Source organism: Adiantum capillus-veneris, chromosome 16 (genome assembly GCF_014529385.1).
Source record: "Adiantum capillus-veneris isolate H3 chromosome 16, ASM1452938v2, whole genome shotgun sequence".
Lineage (NCBI taxonomy): Eukaryota > Viridiplantae > Streptophyta > Polypodiopsida > Polypodiales > Pteridaceae > Adiantum > Adiantum capillus-veneris.
In genome coordinates, this window is record NC_140946.1 from 68,452,434 (window position 1) to 68,472,887 (window position 20,454).

General features: G+C 45.9%; 1 protein-coding gene across 1 annotated transcript in view; it reads left to right on the forward strand.

The window, feature by feature from the left end:
• Positions 1-20,454, forward strand: part of LOC147439224 (uncharacterized) — a 61,456-nt gene that overhangs the window by 22,565 nt on the left and 18,437 nt on the right. The window lies entirely within an intron of this gene.

Below are 20,454 nucleotides of genomic sequence, written 5' to 3' on the forward strand. Positions count from 1 at the left end.
TTCCTCCTCTTCTCTTTGCTTGATTCACTGAGTCGACGGACACAGAGAGAGAGAGAGAGAGAGAGAGAGAGAGAGAGAGAGAGAGAGAGAGAGAGAGAGAGAGAGAGAGAGAGAGAGAGAGAGAGAGAGAGAGAGAGAGAGAGAGAGAGAGAGAAATGAAATGAAATGTTAAATTAATGTCTTCAAAAGGCCAAAATGACCTATGAGACTAAACTGTTACAAAATTGTGAATCTGATACCATGTCTAGGCACAAAAAGACTAGAACTAAAATACTAATACTACTAGAATCCATCCTCATCTGCACTCTGGATGTCGAGAGAGTACGGCTCGAATCCTTTGCTGTAGTCTTTGTCGATGTTGTGTAGCCCCTCTCCTCAATCATGGCCTTTTGGATCTCCGTAGAGAGAGGGAGGGAGATCCTCCATGCATCTCTCCTTTCTCATGCCTTCTCCTGCTTACATGCTATTTTCCTTGCCCTTTTTCTTCCTCTTCTCCCCCCCACGAGTCCTCAATGATTCTCCCTTCATGTTTTTTCTTCCCCCTTTTTGCATGCCCCAAAAAGATTTCTTAAAATAGCCCCTCCCTAAGCAACGACGACGTCGTCGTTGTTAGGAACCGTGGAATCGAGCCCTTGATGACATGGCAGGCGGCAGCTTCATCTTCGCCAAATCGCCTGAGAATGGCACAGAATGGGGCGCCTCGGAGAGCTCATCTTGACTACGCTCGTTCGAGCAACGCACAATGCGGCCCGAGCTCTTCATCTCCCTCAGTGATGCTCACTGTCTGCACTAGCCATGCCATCCTTTTTCCCATTTTCCATTCACACTTTATTAAAAAAAAACCCTTTGATGGGCGGCCTTTGACATAGTGGGGGCCGCTTTACCTTTTGGGCGGCCATTGGGGCTTTAAACATGGGTGGCCCTTGTTTGGTTTCATGAAGACACCACATTTGGCATATATATCACCCAAGGCAATGCTAAGCATAGCATTCGGCTCCAATGACTTCTAGCATTAGTGTAAAACAATCCGAATATTAATCTCGCAATCAATAGCTCATCAAGCACTTACTGCTCTCTAGAGTACACCATATTTTATATGATATAGACCAACCGAGTACCGAGCTCAACTATTGCCAACCGAGCATTGCCAAATCACTACATTAGGCATATATCTCGACCACCATAGTGCCGAGCACAAGTCCACTAGCATATCTGGCTATTAATGGACTGCAAGAGATGACCTTCCGAACAAAATGATCCTCGAGCACTTATTGCTCTATTAAGTGCACCATATTCCAGAACTTGGTTGAAGCCCAAAAACTCCTAGTTGGCACACTGAGCGAGGCGACCAAAGTGGTACAAAAATGGCCCCTGATGAAACTTTAATTGGCAATATCTTGGCAAACAGAACCTTGATTTTCGATCTGAAAAGTCAGACGTGCACCATATGATGAGCACTTCATCCCCATGCACTTACTTCACCCCCGACCCTTCATTTGCTGCTGTCCACGGATCTGCAATTTACTCAAACTTCAAAATGTCATAACTTTCTCATCGTCGCTCCAATCGACGAGCCGTAAAGACAGGTGTGTAGAGCACTTCGAGCAATGCAGTTCTTAGATCATAAACTTTCATTTCTGACGGCTTCAAATATCTCCACTTTTATCATCAACAAACAGTTTTTGGCCCTTTAAAGCCGCATCTAGCATACATTTAGCATTGAGCTTGCTTGTTATCAAGCCCTGATCATTGCTCAATAAACATATATGCTTAAAATAAGCCTAATCTGCATTCTTTTGTTCTCTTTCCCATCATGGAAGTGGAGCTGTTCGACAACGTACGACACAATCCCACATGAGGTGCTCTTTTTTTTAATGGAAGCCATAGGGATTGGAGGCTGTTGGAAAGGGAGAAAGGGAAACACACCTGGAACACACAATATATGCCTCTCCTATAGCCCAGGGCAAACACAACACCCCTAACCACTAGTTTTCACCTTCAAAACCAACACAAAAACACTTGCACACATCCATTTTGATACACCGATGCACACACGTGCTTCTCTGGAAAACTCCAGCCCTTTCCACATACCCAAAACATTCTGTGTGTGTGTGTGTGTGTGTGCTGACCAAGACCTCGGTTTGAGGTTGCACCCAACCACACCGACACCGACAACACTAAGTAAAGCACACGAGTAGAAAAGAAAGGGAGGCAGGGAATCGACACAAAAGGGAGGCAATGGCGAGCTTCTCATTCCACAAACCATTACAAAAGCTCCATGCACTGTGCAGAGCACACTCCTCCTGCTCTTCTTCTGCACCACGTTCAAAACTCCAAATGGCCAAAAGCCTTGGCTTTCCAAGCGACGACTTCAAAAAAGCCTGTTTCACTTTACAAAAATCCCTTTTATAGGGAGTCTACCCTTCAAAAAACAAAAGATGGGGCTTTATCTGCTTGTAGAGCCCAAGTTAGCACACTTGGCATTTTTTTTTTTTTGCATTGTATACATATGGACACACCACATTTAGCATATTTTGCTTGGTGAGGACACCTCGACAACATTTCCACTTTATCTCTCTCTCGGCACGTTGCACCGCACATGAATCACCTAATTGAGCCCTGGGGGATGTCAAGGCGCCGTGACAACCCCTTTGGGTTTACTTCCTCCTCAATAAAAAGGATTGCCCGTATGGGTGCAGGAACACTGCCTACCACTTGTGCCATGTCAGCACCTGTAGCATTGGCCTACTGTCGTCGGCCACCGACAGGCAGCAACGCCACCCGCTGCCTTCTCCGTTCACAAAATCCGCCACCGCTCACAGCTGCGCAGCGCCCACGCCATGGCCCAAGCTCAAGAGAGCTCCACAGTCCACACACCACCTCGTTGCTCCATATGATGTGTCCAAATTTAAGCCTTATACCCCACCCTTTCAACTTATTGCAACGCATGTGGGATTTTAGATGTCCACGTGGTGGCTCTAGGTTGACTCTCCCTCAATGCTCCCTAGAACCATCCACAAAAGCAGAAAATAAATCATTTTTCCCACCAACTTTCCCAGTTTGCCACAAGGTGCTCTAAGCTTTGATCCTCGAGCCGTTGAATCTACCTCAAATCTGACATACTAGGCCTTGACTTCTCCTGTTCTCTTCGCATTCCGGCTACCAGAGGACCTCGAAAAGTGCACGCCACCAAATCGACCCAAAACCATCAGATCCTCCGCGATCATCCCCAACTGCCAACTTCAACAGGCTATAACTCCGCAACAGTAGGCTCGATGGACAAGCCGTCGATTCTTGCTAGCTTCTAACAATGTATACTCCCCTTGAGAACCTTGTTGAGGCCCACAAACTCCCAAATGGCACACTCTCCAATGCGACCAAAGTGGCTCAGATTCGGCCCTTGACAAACATTCAACTGGCCATATCTCTCACCTTGTAGCTCTGTTTGATGAGCCGTCTATACCAACTCGTAGATCACTTCAAGCACTACATATTCAAGCAAAAAAATAGCCCTTTGGACTTCTTCACTTGTCATCCTATTTGTCCATTTTGGAGTCCATCTGGCCTAAAATACCTCATCAAACATATACTTCAGCTTCACCTTGCCTGCCTAGGTCTTTCACTCTTGCTTTAGCCCTTTAGCTTGCACCTGTTAACATCCATAGCATTGCACATCACATCTTTCAGCTCGACTAACTTTGGTTGCACCACCGTTGCTTGAATTTCTTTCGAGCCTTGTACCAATCCTCCTGGGTTAGAGGGCGGGTTGGAGCAGAGTTGAGCGAGAAGGTCCATATCGCCCGGGGCGTGCGTCAAGGGTGTCTTGCGTCGTTGACTCTCTTCAATATCTTTATCAATGACATACTAGATGAGAGTGCGACTGACCTTGGGGTGGCTATTCCAGGCCTACTCATGAAGATCCAAGGCCTGCTTTTTGCAAATGACTTATTTTTATCCGCGGAGTCTAAGGAGGAGTTGCAGGCTAGTCTAGATAGATTGCATAGCTGGGCGGAGAAGTGGGGGATGAAGTTCGCATAAAGAAATGCCAGGCGACTGTGTTTAACAAGGGCCTTGAGGAACTTATTGCCTTTAAACCTCGCATCGGTCGTCTTGAGGAGATTCAAGTGGCCTCAGAGTACAAATACTAAGGTATACTAATAGACAACGAAGTATCAATCGATACTATCCTTAAGGATAGAATCAAAAGTGCACTCAAGTCTTTATATGCACATAAGCATCTACTGTACTCTAAGAAAATTCCAATGTGGTCAAGGTTGGCCTTTCTCAAGGCGTACGTCTTCCTAGTGGCTTCTTATGGAGCAGAGATTATGAGTTCTCATCACATGAGGAAGTTGAACCCATTAAAGATGCTTATAGCAACTGGAATGAGGTGGGTAGTTGGTAAGGCAGCAAAGTCGAGTTTTGTGGCAGCAACAACTCTTCGTCAGGAGTTAGGGCTCCCGAGTCCCTTCCGTACCAGCTTACTGTGCAGGACAAAGGGTACGAGCTTTTACCAAATACGCAGGTCTTAAAACTTGGGTTGCGGATCTGGTTAACAATATTGTCAGGTGCAATGGAAGTGTTTATGGATTTAGCTCGGATCTAGTACTCCGCACACAAACACACAAGGGTTGATTTACTTCACTTGAAAGAACTCAATTGAACTGAAAGAAAGAGAGAGACAAGAGAGAGAAAAGAGACGACACAGGGGTATCGGGTCCCAACCCTCAAGGGCCCCCTTGCTCTGTTGCCAGAGCAAGTACTTTCTTTATTCTTGATAAATGCTGATACAATGACGAAATGTTGAGATGGTGATACTAATGGATATTGATGCTACTGATGTTGGGTACTGGTACTGAGGTATTGTTGGGTCTATGTCGACGACGATGATGTCGACGACAAGGTGCTGATGGTCAATGTCGAAGACGATGATGTCGACAACGGGTACTGTTGGTCTATGTCGAAGACGACGATGTCGACGACGGTGACGATGTTGACCACGACGACCGTCACGGACCAAGGTTTGTACGTACGTACGGATTCGTACAATACGGTACAACTGTACGGTAAGGTTCTGTACGTACGGATAGGTAGTGTACGTTTTAGGGACATCTTGCCATTAGTATCTAGATTTTAGACGTATTCAATCGAATACAGAATGGGGAGGTAGTAGCGGGATATTCCATTCGAGATGGCTACTTGATGAAGAAAACGTTGTTGTGCGTTACACAGCCGTTGAGATTGTTTTTAGGAACCAGATTGAAGCAGTATCTAATGGATGTTTGAAGTAGTATCTATGTCTAGACTCTATGTAGTTCCTAGTATGTATAGGCTGAAAAAGGCTAAAGTCACTATTCTTTTTGTTGTTACAAATGTTACGTACTGGTACGTACCTTAAAGGCCGATCCGTACAGAAGTACGTACCTTACGTATTGATTACGTACCGTACACTCCGTACCTTTCCACCTTGTCACGGACATGACGATGTCGTCGTGACGACGACGACGCGAGACTAGGGCTGAAATTTGAATACGCTATGGCTGAAAATTGAGATCGCTGGGAATCTGCTGCCATCGAGTACTGTGCCGACGATGACAACGATGACGACAATGTCGACGAGGATCGCTGTGCTAAGGGCTGAAAACTGAAAACGCCGGCTGATCTATATGGCTGAAAGTGGCACTGATGTAAGGGGCTGAAAATATGGTACTATGTCGTGGCGATGACGATGACGACGATGGGACTATGACGATGATGACGATGGGTCGTTGTCAGGTTCGGGACGTGCGATGACGACGACAACCACGACGAAGACATCAAGGCTGAAAAACGCTAAGGCTGAAAACTGAAATCTGTCGCGATAAATGGCTTTCTGGCGAGGATCTGCTGCCGAGAATGGAGTCGGGGATGCGACGAGGCTAAAGGGATGGTACTATTGCAAAAACGCTGATGGTTGAAATTTGCTCCAAAAATGCTGAAGCTGTTGTGTGGGGTATTGCCGAGAGAGTGACCACTTGTCAGGTGCAACACTTGGTGCACCACCTTTTGCTGCCTCCTCTGCTTCTACTGAGTGCCCAATGGGTTTCTCTTGTAGATTCTTTAGCAATTTGCCCTACCTACTTTTCCAACAAAAGTCACTTATTAATAAATAAGTGAAAAATGTGTACTTTGGCAAAACAAAGTTCTACGCTCTGGAAAATGCTCACGATGGGACAACTGTTCTGTGCAAGAGAGGGTATGCAACTATGACTGGCTTGGTCATGCATGTCCTGTTAGAGGCTCACAAAGTGCCAGGCTAGGTCCTACGCTAAGACTGACGCTAGACTATGGCAGAAGCGTGTCCACGTGGCGGATGTCAAGTGCGCACGTGACATCCCTCCTTGTTAAGAGTGAGGCACAATTGCCAAACTTCTATCTGTACTTTTGATGTTGATTGATGAATGCTTCTGATGGTGTGGATGCATCACCAAAGAAAATTTCTCCAAACGGGTGGATACTACGGATGTAGGTACTGTTGCGATGTGAAAACGGACCATACGAGTTACTAGGTAGCCTAACTACTGTCGTAAAATACCAGCTTTCGTGCTGATTTTGCCTGCAAGTCTTGTCGTGAAAACATTGCGGGTGAAGATTTAAAGGTTAGGGTGCTCAGAGGTAAAATCCAAGGGTTTCTTGTTGACGGAAGTGGATGTACGCTACATGCGAATGCGAATGCGAATGCGAATGCAGAAGAGGTTAGGGATCCTGTCTCCAACTTCTTTCATATCCGCATACAAGGCTAGGAGATCTTGGTACTCAAGACTTGGGTTTTCGTGTATCCGATGTCGATCTTCCTTCAAAGACATGGCAATGAAGATGGGATTTGGTAAGTCCATGGTTGGGACTCAAAGATTCTTCAGGAAAAAAAAACTGGGTGAGGTTCCTTGGGTTCTTGGGTTCTTGATGGTTCTTCTTGGGTTCTTAGGGCTCTTGGTTCTTGGTGGTTCTTCCCTTGAGTTCGCGAAACCGAAGCACATAGAGCTCTGATACCAATGTCATGTGCAATGGAAGTGTTTATGGATTTAGCTTGGATCTAGTACTCCATACACAAACACAAGGGTTGTTTTACTTCACTTGAAAGAACTCAACTGAACTGAAAGAAAAAGAGAGACAAGATAGAGAAAAGAGATGACACAGGGATGTTGGGCCCCAACCTCAAGGGCCCCCTTGCTCTGTTGCCAAAGCAAATACTTTCTTTATTCTTGCACACTGCTGATACAATGACTAACTGCTGACATGCTGATGCAAATGGATATTGATGCTACTGATGTTGGTTATTGGTACTGAGGTACTGTTGGGTCTATGTCGACGACGAGGTGCTGATGGTCTCTGTCGAAGATGATGATGTCGACGACGGGTACTGCTGGTCTATGTCGAAGACGATGATGTCGACGACAAGTATTGTTGGTCTATGTTGAAGACGATGATGTCGGCGACGACGACGATGCTGACGACCGTCACGGACACGACTATGTCGTCGTGACGATGACGACTCGAGGCTAGGACTGAAATCTGAAATCGACAGGGCTGAAAACTGAGATCGCTAGGAATCTACTGCGATCGGGTATTGTGCCAAAGACGACGATGATGTCGACAACAACTGCTGTGCGAAGGTTGAAAACTGAAAACATTGGCTGATCTGTATGGCTGAAACTGGCGCTGATGTGAGGGGCTGAAAGTGCGGTATTGTGTCGTGGCGACGATGACGATGGGTCGTCATTAAGTCCGAGACCTGCGATGACGACGACGATGACGACGACTGCGTCAAGGTTGAAAAACGCTAAGGCTGAAAACTGAAATCTTTCGCGAAGGATGGCTTCCGGCGACGATTTGCTGCCAGGAATAGAGTCGCGGATGCAACGGGATGGTATTGTTGCAAAAACGTTGATGGCTGAAATCTGCTCCAAAAACGTTGATGCTGCTGCGTGGGGTAGTGTTGAGAGAGAGACCACCTGTCGGGTGCAACACTTGGTGCACCACCTTTTGCTGCCTCTGCTTCTACTGAGTGCCCAATGGGTTTCTCTTATAGATTCTTTAGCAATTTGCCCCACCTACTTTCCCAACAAAAGTCACTTATTAATAAAAAAGTGAAAAATGTGTACTTTGGCAAAACAGGGTTCTATGCTCTAGAAAATACTCATGATGGGATAACTGTTTTATGCAAGAGAGAAACTATGATCGGCCTGGGCATGCATGTCTTGCTAGAGGCTCACAAATTGCCAGGCTTGGTCCTACGCTAAGATAGACGCTAGACTATGGCGGAAGCGTGTCCACGTGGCCCAAGTGAAGTGCGCACATGACAAATATACCAAAATGGAACCAATTCAAGAAGTCGACTTGGTGTAAAAGGACAAAGTTTTGGGGGGAGAGGTGTATCAACGTCGCTTCTATTGAGACTGCAAGACAGGAAAGCTGGAAGCTTTGGGAACACTCACACCAATGTGTTTCTCTCGATCCTAATATTGAGAGGAAGTATGAGGATACGCGTGGATACCTCTGTCGGCAAAGCCTTGGAAAGAACACGAGTGGGATGGAGGAAAAAGTCTCGGTTACTAGCAAAAGTAGATGGCCTAATACTCAAGGATAAGATTGAGCGGATAGAATCTAGGACCTGTTTGCTTTGCAAATTGGAAGAAGGTGCAAGGTCATTTACTCACTTGCTGGTATAGTGTCCCGAGCTGGACAATCTTAGAAACTCAATACAACCCTGTATGGATCACACTCGATGGCTGCTAAAGAATCCAAGCGGTGAAGATACCGAAGTGTTACTCTTGGGAGCGGAGATTCGCGGAAAACGATTGCCAAGGTGGGTCACCTCGGTGGGGCCCAAACTGGACATCGTGGATTGTAGCAGAGGAATGCCTATTCTGATAACGTTGCAACATTCCTTTGTGGGGCCGTACCGCGATACTACAATGCTTTGGCCCATGAGGGTGTCTGAGCTCGCAGGGCTTGTAGTTATTGTGTACGGTGCGGTCTCGCCTAACATGGTCCTGGGGCCTACCGAGCGGGCCTTGGAGACCATGGTTGGCTGGATCGGATGCCTCCTTTGAGCCGACGCCCACCTTGGGTATGGCAGCCCTACCAAATGGGGGCCTTTTTCTAGCGATCTGTATTGTACAGATGTATTATATTGATAGAATTCGTATGTACGTACTAGGCAACCTTGCCTCACATAGGCCGGGCACAACCACAAAACAGCCCTCACTCCCTATTTTTCGGCCCTTGAGAGATATTGGTTGGAGTTGGCTTTAACAGGCAGAGGAGGATTCTTCTATCTCTAGAAGACTTCTTGTATGATCATCCAACTTGAGTGTATGAGGTTTAGAGGTGGAGAATGTGGTGCCAGCTACTTAGCCGACGATGTCAAGAATCTTAGATGGCAGCCGATGAAGAGATGGCTGAGGAATGGGGACTTGGACTTTAAGATTGTTCAAACGAGAGGCTCTGGACTCTCATACCACTCTTCCCGTGATAAAGGATGATCAAACATTGACTTTTTCTTAGCTAATAATTTGGCCCTTCAATTCCTTGGTCATGCTAGTGTCCAAAGAACAGTGGATTTGTCGAATCATTGGCTTGTTAAGGTGAAGTTGGTGTGTGCTGCGGTGCGTGTGGAGCCTCCCCCACCACCGCCCCCTTCCATCGATGTGACAAGAATTGAGCTGGCGGCCCAACTCTTCCTGCATCATAACTTTTGGGACTCCCTACCAGAGGCGACAGAAGAAGGAAAAATCACTCAGGCGGCGGTGAACCACCAGGCGAAGAGTTTTGAGGAGGCAGCTATAAGAGTCTCGCGAGATGTTGGCGCTTTCTCTGCAAGGACCCACAAGAGGCCGAATAGAGGCTTTAGGCTAGACCCGAGAGCCCGGAGAGCTATCAATCGAAGATGGGAAGCTTGGGAATCTTTGTGGCAAGCGGAGAGTGATTTCTCTGTTGAAGGTAGGGCGTGGTGGAAGTTTGTTGAGTGCCGGAACGAGGCGCGAGCTGAAACGAAGAGAAGCGAGAGAGAGGCCCTCAGGCGATTCATGCTCAAAAGGGTCGAACTGGCAAGACGTAAGGAATGGTATGCTTGGTGGAAGTATATGAAAGCCGTTCTAGAGGGGAGTAGAAAGGGAGGGCCCACTCAACCCCTACAATACCAAAACGGCGAGCTGCAAGTGAACGAAGAGAAGATCCGCGATATTTGGAAGGATCATACTTCTCGCGTCTTCGCCGACCCCGCCGGGCACAACAAGGATCCGGAGCACTGGCGTGGCCATGCTGTGTAACTTTGCAAGACTAGAGGGTATCAACGACCCTATTAGTTAGGCCGAAGTTAGGGAGGTATGTCGCAAGATCAAGCGACATATAGTAGGTGGGATAGACGGTATTCCCCTTGAATTCTTTAAGATCCTTATTAAGGACAAGGGAATGAGATCGGACCAATTCAACCAAGTACATATATGGGAAGAGCAATTTACAAAGTGTTGTGCACTTGGTCTGATTCAGGGAAGTTGTCGGTTACATCATCTACCTCGGTAGTGGTGTATATCCCGAAGAAGGGTGATCTTGCTAATCTGGACAACTACAGAGGGATTTCCCTTATTCAATCTCTTGGAAGTTCTTGACCTCACTCTTGATCAATAGGATCTCAGTGGAACTCGAGGAAAGAAATTTCTTCTTGTGTGGCCAAGTCAGATATTAGACCCAAGAGGAGTGTGTTGCTCAAGTGATCGCCTTGAAGGAGATTGTGCTCAGACAGAAGGTCGTGAAGAAGCCAACATATGCGGCATACATTGACTTCAAAAAGGCGTTGTCGGGGAATATGTGCTTGAAAGGTGAGCCGGGAAGGTGCGGGGCCTCTGGCTGTGAGAGGTGTGAGAGAGAGAACAGTAGACACGGAAAGCTCTGGCAATCATTATCACAAATAAATCTGGAATACAACTTAATCAATAGCCAAGGCGGGCCGTTAATGACACCATCACTTGGATTACATAAGGATTAAGGTGTTTAAGCTCCTTAAAGGACTAAGCAGGCCGTTAACGGCACCATGACTTATCAACAAGATTAACAAAGCTTAAGCTAATGATGATGAAGAAAGGGATGGAAATCCTCGATCGCCTCAAGATCTTTCTCTTCCCTTGCTCTATCTCTTCTCAAAGCTCTCAAGAGCTCATCTGTTCCTCTTTATTGCTCCACACTCCTCGTCTCATACCCTTTACGTTTCCTTTCCTCCTCTTCTCTTTGCTTGATTCATTGAGTCGACGGAGAGAGAGAGAGAAGGCGAGTTTAGTCTATACAGGGAATGCAAGCGATATCCCTTGCCATTCAGCTTCCCTCCTCCGACTTTGTATCATGTCCTTCCTCTTGCCTTCCTAATCACGTGCTTACCTCTCCTTGCTTAGTTTCCTTGGTTTCTAGTCCTTGGTTTCTCTGCCTATTTATTGTAGTCCTTGGTTTTCTTGCCCATTTCTTGTGGCTTTGGATAGTGTGCTATAGCCCACAGTGCAGTTAGTCAGAGTTACTGGGGAACGCCCCCTAGCCCCCGTTCCGGCGTTCCGGGGGGCAGTTCCTTTCCCAAACGTTCCGAAACGTCTCAGAACGTCAGACGTTCCGGGTGGCCAGTGCAAATCGGAACGGCCATTCCGGAACCGTTCCGGAACGCCCCTGGAACGGCCAACAGTTACAAACAAATCTGGCAAAAATTGAAAAAATTAAAGTAAATGTTTGGGCTTCTTTTTGGAGTGTGCAAGGCCTCAAGGACTCATAAAATGCAGCCTCCTCCCCCTTTCTCTCCACAAGCTAATCCTCAAGGCTCAAGCTCTCTCCCTCTCACACTCTCAAGATGTCTCCCTCTCAAGGCTCACTCTCTCAAGGCTCAAGGCTCCAAGCCTTCAAGCTCTCTTCCTCTCCCTCCCACTCTCTCAAATCTCTCTCTCTCTCTCTCTCTCTCTCTCTCATCATCTAGTCATAGCAAGGTTGAATGGTCTTCAAAACAAGTTTTTTGTGAGTATTAGAGTCAAAGCACTCTAATACTCCTTGTATTTAAACACAAGGAGCTAAAAAATGCACTATTTGGGTGTTTTTTATACCTCCCGTTCCGTGTCGTTCCCGTTCCGGACCCCTAGCCGTTCCCCCGTTCCGCAGGGATCCCGTCGCCGTTCCCGTTCCGCGTTCCGGGTAACTATGCAATTAGTACCATGGTGAATGTTTGTCTTAAGTCACTTTGGTGGTTTTTTCGTCCTTCGGATTTGTGGTGTGAGAGTTGCTCTTTCTACTGCATTCGAGCAATAGTTGCTATGCCTTGTCTTTGAGATTAATTCCTGGAGATTGTACCATCCGGGACACACCTACTTCCCTTATCCTTATACAAGTGGATGGTGGTCCTTCTTGGACTAGAAACCGGTTATCGTAGCCAACATTCTTCAGAGTAGGAAGATGTTCTTCTCCTTCTCCTAGGTTTGGTTCCAAGTTTCATAGGTATATTTTCTTTTGGATTCACCTACCTTGGGTGATCCAATTACACAGGCAGAGATTGTTTTAGAGTTGTGGCAGTTATCCATGGTTCGGGTGCTCTCCCTTTAGACGGGGATGTGGCCAGCTTGGGAGTAAGTTTCCTCGGAGTACTTCTGGAGGTTCCATTAGTAGCAGACAAGATTGATAGTCTATTCGATCGTTGTCGATAGCATCTTGTCCTTCTCTTGCAAAGCTTGGGTACAAGGTTCTCGATCTTGCCGTATTAGCTATACTCTCAGTATTAATGTGTGTTCTTTTCTGTTGGATGTTGTTCCCGAATCACTTTGAAAGTGGAGAGATATTCTCTTGGCATGTGTTCAAGACAAATGAAGATCAGTAGCAGTTTTCACTCTCAGCTCCGATAGAGTTTCTTAAGATACACTTTGCAATACATCATTCTATATGGTGGTTGGTGTAGTTCCTTGGTTCTTCGTCATCGGACATTTAATCTCTCAACAGCCTCAATTTTCCCATTCTTTGGACCTCCCGTAGCAGCTTGGACAATTTAGCATGTGGTATGCGTCAGGAGCTGCAGGTTTGCGACTCTTTCCTCGAGGGTGGAGCACTTGAGAGTTGGGAAATGATCTGGATACTACTAGTCTATGCCTTTACCCTATGTATTGAATCTTGATGCATTCTCTTGGAGCAGTCATCCACAATCCCTTCTGTAGATGCTGGTTGTGCAACTTGTGAGTTGGTTGAGTAGAGGAGATTCTTGATAGAGCTGGATTTACTTTTTGCAAAAAGCATTTTACTTCTTGGACATTTTTCGCGGGTAGTGGTTGGATGGTGTCACAAGACAGGCACCACGTGCCAATAGAAAAGAGTAGACTGAACAGACTTTTAGCACTTCAATAACAACTGAACTGAAAGAGAGAGATGGCAAGTGACACGGAGTGGCGAAATTCCACCCCAGAGAGTATTGGCCCCAAAATTTGGCGCCTCTTTCGGTATTTCTTTATATTGCATCATCAAAGTACAAGTCAGTACTCCAGACTCTGCACCTTCTCTAGGAAGCATGCCAGAGAATGAGCCCTAGCCTCATATTTAAAGGCCCTTGGCTTGAAAAGCAGTTACAATAAAAAGCCTTTAAAACTCAAAAGCTTCTGGTCCAAAAGCAAAGACAAAAAGCTGCCAGCGCAATTTACGAAAATCCGTACAGCCTGTCACATCATCAGCCAGCGCAAAACGCGGAAATCCGTACAGCCTGCCAAACGTCATCATGTCAACGCAATTTTCGGAAATCTGCCACGTAATCAATTTCTGTGTGTGTGTGTACGGGTCTTGCTTTATTTGAATCCTTTATGTCACTTGGGACCCCATTGGTTGGGGTCCCCATAAGTTGGTAGGACTTCTTCTGTTACTTCTTCTTTTTAGGGTTTAGGCCCCTCGGCCATATGTGTAAGTTGGTTCCATTCTTTAGGCTTTGACATGTTGTCAGGCATTTTTTGGGTGGAAATGAAGTTGCTAATCCATGCTAAAAAGTTTGCTCACTAGCCCCGAGTACATAGATGTACATACTGCTTTGTGTTTTTGGAGTGCTCTTGTAGAATTTATGTACAAAGGCTTGGTTTTGGTCATGCTGTTGGTTGAGTTTTGGGTTGGTCGAGCTTTCAAAAAATAGTTTTTAATGAGCATTCCTAGCCGTGCTTGATAGCTTGCAAATCGGACTCCGACATCATGAGTTACACGCACTCGAAGTGGATGGTTTTTCACTTAAAAAGTGGCGGCGGATGCACGTGGGAAGACGGCAAGTGGGCCGACTTGATGGTTTTTTTTAGCAATGGTATGTTTAGAAATTTTTGGAGTTAGCCGGGGTAATAAGCTCCAAGCCATGCTTTACGGCGCTATATTTGGTGGTTGGGGTCACCCGCTACGCCTTCGAGAAAATGGCTCAGGTTGGGGGCAAAACAGAAATTTCAGGTTTGGACATGGGGAAGTTGGGGAAGTTGGGGAGAGCATGCCAAGTGGCAATGGAATAACCCCACATGGGGGGGAACATGTGAAAATTGGAGGGTATAAGGGGGGGAGTGGGTACCCTCTAAGGGTGTATCAAAGGAGTTAATGGAGCTTCTTAGCCTTGCTTGAGAGGGCTCGTGGGCTTTGGGGAGAGGAGGGGGCGCCCAATTTGTGTTCCCACTTCCTGGACAGGCGCCCTGCCCATTTTTTGGTCCCCGGACACTGTCCCCCCCCCCCCCCCCCCCCCCCCACTTGCCTTGGTCAAAAAGTGGCCGACAACCCATTTTTTACCCAAAAAAGGCTCAAAATGGACCAATAAAAAGGTGTCTAAAGGGGGAAATGAAGTCGGCTAAGAGGGGAGAGAAAATCCCTTAGGATAAGAGCCAAAAAAATCCCCCTTTAATAGCTGCATATCTCTGCACACCTGCAGATACTTTCCAGAGACCTCTTTTTTGGAGCTTTTTGAAAACCCCCGAACTTCAAATGCTTGTAATTTGCTCATTCCTTATCGGAATCAAGCATATGGATGCTCTACGGACATCTACACGAGCCAATCTATACACTCATATTCTCTAGTTCTTCTAATTCCAAGTGTGGTTTCCGCTAGAGCTGTTCTTTTCCAAGCTTTACAAGTGTTTAACACATGTGAATTCGACTGTGCAGCTGCTGTTCTTTTCGATGGTGTGATCGGTGCAAGGCTATAGGGGCATTCATTTCATTGTCGTTTGCACTCCACATCGTTTTGGTGCCCCCACGGAGGAGAAATCCTCATGTGCTTCAATTTTTGCAAAATTTGTTCACTATGCAGGTAGAGAATGTAAAGGGGATGTGGGTCCTTATGGACAACTGCCTATGTATGTGCTATTTTGTGGATAGTATTTGAGGCGGTCGTTTAATTTGGATTGCAGCCTTTGTGAGGGTCGTGAGGTTTTGTGAAGCCGAGCACTGGGGGCCGGGTTATCCAGTGTGAGGTGGATTGGGTACTGGAGCGATCCATCGACATCCCTTGAGTTTTTGACGTCAAATGTAAGTGTTTTTGTGGCAATCAAACATGGCAGACGAGTTCCCACAGTTTCATGGATTGCCTAATGAAAATGCACAGACGTTTATTGAAAAGTTGGAAGTCAATTGCTTATTGCGTAATATACTAGACCAAACTATATTGTTGCGGCTGCTACAATATAGTTTACAGGATGAGGCCAAAGTTTGGTTACATAATTTTGAGGAGTTGATGCAGGCACAAAACCCAGGGGTGGTTTTGGACTACAATCGTGTGAAGCAAGCTTTCCTGGCACAATACCGATCCATTGAAGCATCTGACAAAGTTTGGCATGAAATTTTGGGGTACACTCAGGAAGCTAATCAAAGCGTGGATGATTTTGTCATGCAGTTTACCCGTTTATGGGATAAATGGGCTCGAGCTTTGGGAAATGAAATTCTGCCGGCCATGTTAAAGAAGGACCGTTTTGTAGCCAATCTCAAGGAAGGTCTGAAGTTCAAAGTTGAGTTGAAAAGGCCCGTTACTTTCGAAGAGGCAGTCGCGATTGCCAGGGAGAAAGAATGGAAGGCTAAACGACTCCATGAGTACGGCAAGGCGGTTCCTGTGCAAGCTAATGGTGGCCAAGGTGAAGGAAATCAGGCAGAGACTGGAGTCCCACCCACTCAAAGGGTTGTAGACCTTGAGCAATTACAACGTAATATGCATGACATGATGAACATGATGCACGAATTACGGCTCAATGTCCTTGGAGGTGGAGGTGGTCGTGGTCGCGGTCGGGGCCATGGTAGAGGAATGGCCCAACCATATGAAGCTCAACCTAATGCTAATGCAGGTCATGGATAGGGTGGCTTTGAGCCACGAGGAGGGTCCATTCCAACTTGTTATAATTGTGGGGAACTTGGTCATATCAACACTCATTGTCCAAGACCAATAAGGATGGGAGGTGATATGTTTCCACTTCCTCAACAGATCCCTAACAAGGCCAATGATTATGCATTGGATATACGGGGAGATCAAGGTACTGGACAGGAAAACCAAGCCTCAACCTCTGGTGGTCATGTGGGTATTGTGCGGGTAGAAAAGAAAGACGCAGATGTGTTGCCAGTAGGCAAAAGAGAAAGAGAAAGGGCCTAGTCGAAAGAAAGGGAAGGAGAAGGAGGGTGAAGATGCGAAAGCCAAGAGAAAGAGAAAGCCTCGGGAGTGGCGAAATTCCGCCCTAGAGAGTATTGGCCCCAAACTTTGGCGCCTCTTTCGATATTTCTTTATCTTGCATCATCAAAGTATAAGCTGGTACTCCAGACTCTGCACCTTCTCCAAGAAGCATACCAGAGAATGAGCCCTAGCCTCATATTTAAAGGCCCTTGGCTTGAAAAGCAGTTACAATAAAAAGCTTTTAAAACTCAAAAGCTTCTGGTCCAAAAGCAAAGCCAAAAACCTGTCAGCGCAATTTGCGAAAATCCGTACAGCCTGTCACGTCATCAACCAGTGCAAAACAGTACAGCCTACCTCGTCATCATTTCAGCGCAATTTTCGGAAATCTGCCACGTCATCCTTTTTTTTTTTTGTTTTTTTTTGCCGTGTGTGCGGGTCTTGCGTTATTTGAATCCTTTATGTCACTTGGGGCCCCATTGGATGGGGTCCCCATAAGTTGGTAGGACTTCTTCTGTTACTTCTTCTTCTTAGGGTTTAGGCCCCTCGGCCACATCTGTAAGTTGGCTCCATTCTTTAGGCTTTGACATGTCAGCAGTTTGTTACAGATGGTATTGGCTAAGTACTATTCGACCTCGGAGTACTGTAGCATATATCCTTGTCCCATAACCCTCTCTTTATAGTTGTAGATTGCTCACTTCAACTTCTTGGTCCATCTTCCTCTCCAAGAGCTGAGTGGGGGTATTAAAGTTATGACATCTCTTTGGATTCGTCCAGTTGCCAATCCCAGTTCCTCCAAGGGAGAGGTGTTTGGGAGCGAGGGCTGTGCCCAACCAGAGTGAGGTTGTTTGCTCATTATGGGATGTGTATATCCATGTTTAGCTCAGGGTTTTGTCTTGGTTCCATGGCCATTATACTCCTGTAGGTTGGGAGTATTTTTCTTGGCCTTCGCCTACTTTTCCTCGAGCCGTATGGGGCGCTTGGTGCCCGCACCCGCTATTTTGTCCATTTTTTGAGGTCATGGGGACTGGTGGACAGCTGGCTGACCTATACCTTTGGAGCTATATATGTAGGGCACGAGTACAAGGGCCCAGGGGTAGGGAGTGTGCACAGGCCGTGGGGGTGTAGGGCACCCCTAGGGGGAAGCCTTAGGTTGGGCGGTTGGCAGGGAGCAGATCAACCTAGCGTTTTTGCTACAGATCAACCCCAACGTTTTCCACATTCAGTCCTAGCGTTTTTCATCCCCAATAGTAGGGCAGCATATCAAGCATGCGATGGGAAGCAGGGACACCTTACTTGCGTTTTTCTCCTTAGGGTAGCCTACAAATAAGCGATCACATGCAGAGGTAGAGCATCTTTGATGCAGGCCTAGGAAAACAGAGGATTCCCTTGCCTGTAGAGGGCAGCCATACAACGGCAACCTTGAGTCTTGTTTCCTATCTCTCAAGACCCATCTTGTTGCCGAGAGGAAATGCAGTTCGGTATTGCCCATCTATGAGGCTATGCTAGTTTTCGTACATGAGCAGTTGGTAATGTCAATAGTAGTCGCTTTGTGTGTACCTCGGGTCTATCCATTAGGGTATGTCAACTGTATGCCGGACCACCCTTGGTCACTTGTATGAGCAACTTGTTATAAACATGGAGAGCCTTTCTGTCTTTCATTCTCAGATTCCTATGTCTCTCTACCTCAATCATCTCTGTGCTCCACACGTGCCTTGTTCATGTATGTGGTATGCAAGTGTTCTAGATCGGAGTCGAGGTGTCCACCGGATCGCATGCCAGTTCTTGTCTTCATTGCATCTTCTGTTGCCTCCTTTGACAGAACTTGCTCAAGTACCTCACCTTTTGGATAGAAGAGATTAACTCCTTGGGAGTTGTTGGTGAAGGTATAGTCTTTAAAACTTGAATTTTACTATGGTTTGTCTCAATATGTTTGCAGAAACCACAGAGCCAAGTAGGATGACTTGGCTCTTAGCAATGTTACATTTCTCAACATCTAATTGACTCTTCATATAGTCTATACAAAACTTTATAACCTTTTAAGGCAATGAATGCGAGCTATAAACACAAACTATGTAAGTTACAAAAAATTGAAAAGATGCTCATGCATAAGTGAGACCAAGAGACATCATGCTGTAAGCAAAGCACCCCCATGGTGTTATGAAGATAGTCTTTTCCTATGCAAGTCTGATTTGAAAATACTCTATGTAGCTATCACCTTGCATACCTTTCATGTCTTGCTACTTCATTGATAATCTCATCAAGTCTCACATGAAAACGTTTTTTGTCCCCTTGAAACTAAATGAAACACGAAACGCTTGAATTGTTTTGTAACAAACTCGAAACAAAAAAAGAATTTGGTCTAAATTTCAAAATTTAGAGTTAGCCATGCAATATAATCTTACCACTTGTGTGACCATCTATAAAAAAAGATGTATCCACCTACTAGACTCCTAAAATTCACGTTTCTTATAACCTCTAGAAATCTATGTGTTTTGTCTTGGCATTCTTTTGAAAAAAAGAATGAAACAAAACGCCTCGAAACGACGAAACATTAAACGTTTCTTGTTACATTGATCTCAACATGAAAATCTAGAGGGACTTATCCCTCTATGTTGCTGCATTAAGTGGTTTCTAATCCACATAAACACTCCATTTACTATTCCTTTAGCAACACCACTACGAGACAACCATTTTGAATCCTCCATTGACAGACCACTTGCTCACTCATTCCTGAAATCCGTGCTCCACCGTTGATGTAGGCATTAGAGGAGTAACCACCACCGGGACGATATTAATCAAGTTGTAACGTTGAGAGGATTCACCCAAAACAAAGTCCTTGATGCCGATCTTACGACATTGCTTTGCCTTCCTTTTGCTACACTCACCCATGTTCTTTGTTACCTTGCCCTTCTCCTTGAGCAAGTGCTTACCTGCTTCTTCTACCTTCGCCTTTGTCTTCCAAGCTGATAAAAATAACAACTCTATTTTAGGCACAGTTGGAAAAGGAGGGATAGGTATAGGTGGTAGTTGCTATGGCGGCAGGAGAGATGGCCTCAAGTTCTGCATAGGTGGTGCTTGCTGTGCTGGCAAAGGTGGCTGTTGCCTTGCTCTTGGTGGCAACTCTTGCTGCCTGGGATCTCTATCATTTCTTCTAGGCATAGTCACAAGGGACGCGTCCCCAAGAGTGGGGACGGGGGACGGGGGACGGGGGACGGGGCTCAAATGGATTTTTAGAGTAAAAAAGAGGGCGGGACGGCAAGTGGGGACGGGAAGCCCAAAAATGGGCGTCCCCGTGACTATGCTTCTAGGGTACTTGCAGAAGTATTACAGTATTACACAGAGGAAGGTTCTATGACTATGCTTCTAGGGTACTTGAAGTGACTTCTTAGGCTTGAGGCTCAGATTGTGCTTCACCGGTGTTATGTCCAAATTCAAAGTTTTTAGGGTTGATCCTTGAAATGTGCTGTGATGAGGTCTCCTTTTGAGGGCTGAGTTTTATTTAATTTCTTACTGGCTCTGATAATAATGTAAAGAGTAGGTCTTGTTGTGCTTTACTGGTGCCAAATCCAAGTTTGAATCGTTGATCCTTGAAATGTGTTGTGATTAGGTCTCCTTATAAGGGATGAGTTTTATTTAATTCCTTGTTGGTTCCAAAGAGACCATCTTTCAATACTGTAGACAGTAGGTCTTCTGGCTTCAATCCTACAGAGTTTGATGATTCATTTAGTCCTTGATAGAATGGAGCACATAACATTATGAACGGGGAATGTGAAATAATGTTTGATCCACTGAAAGATCACATAATT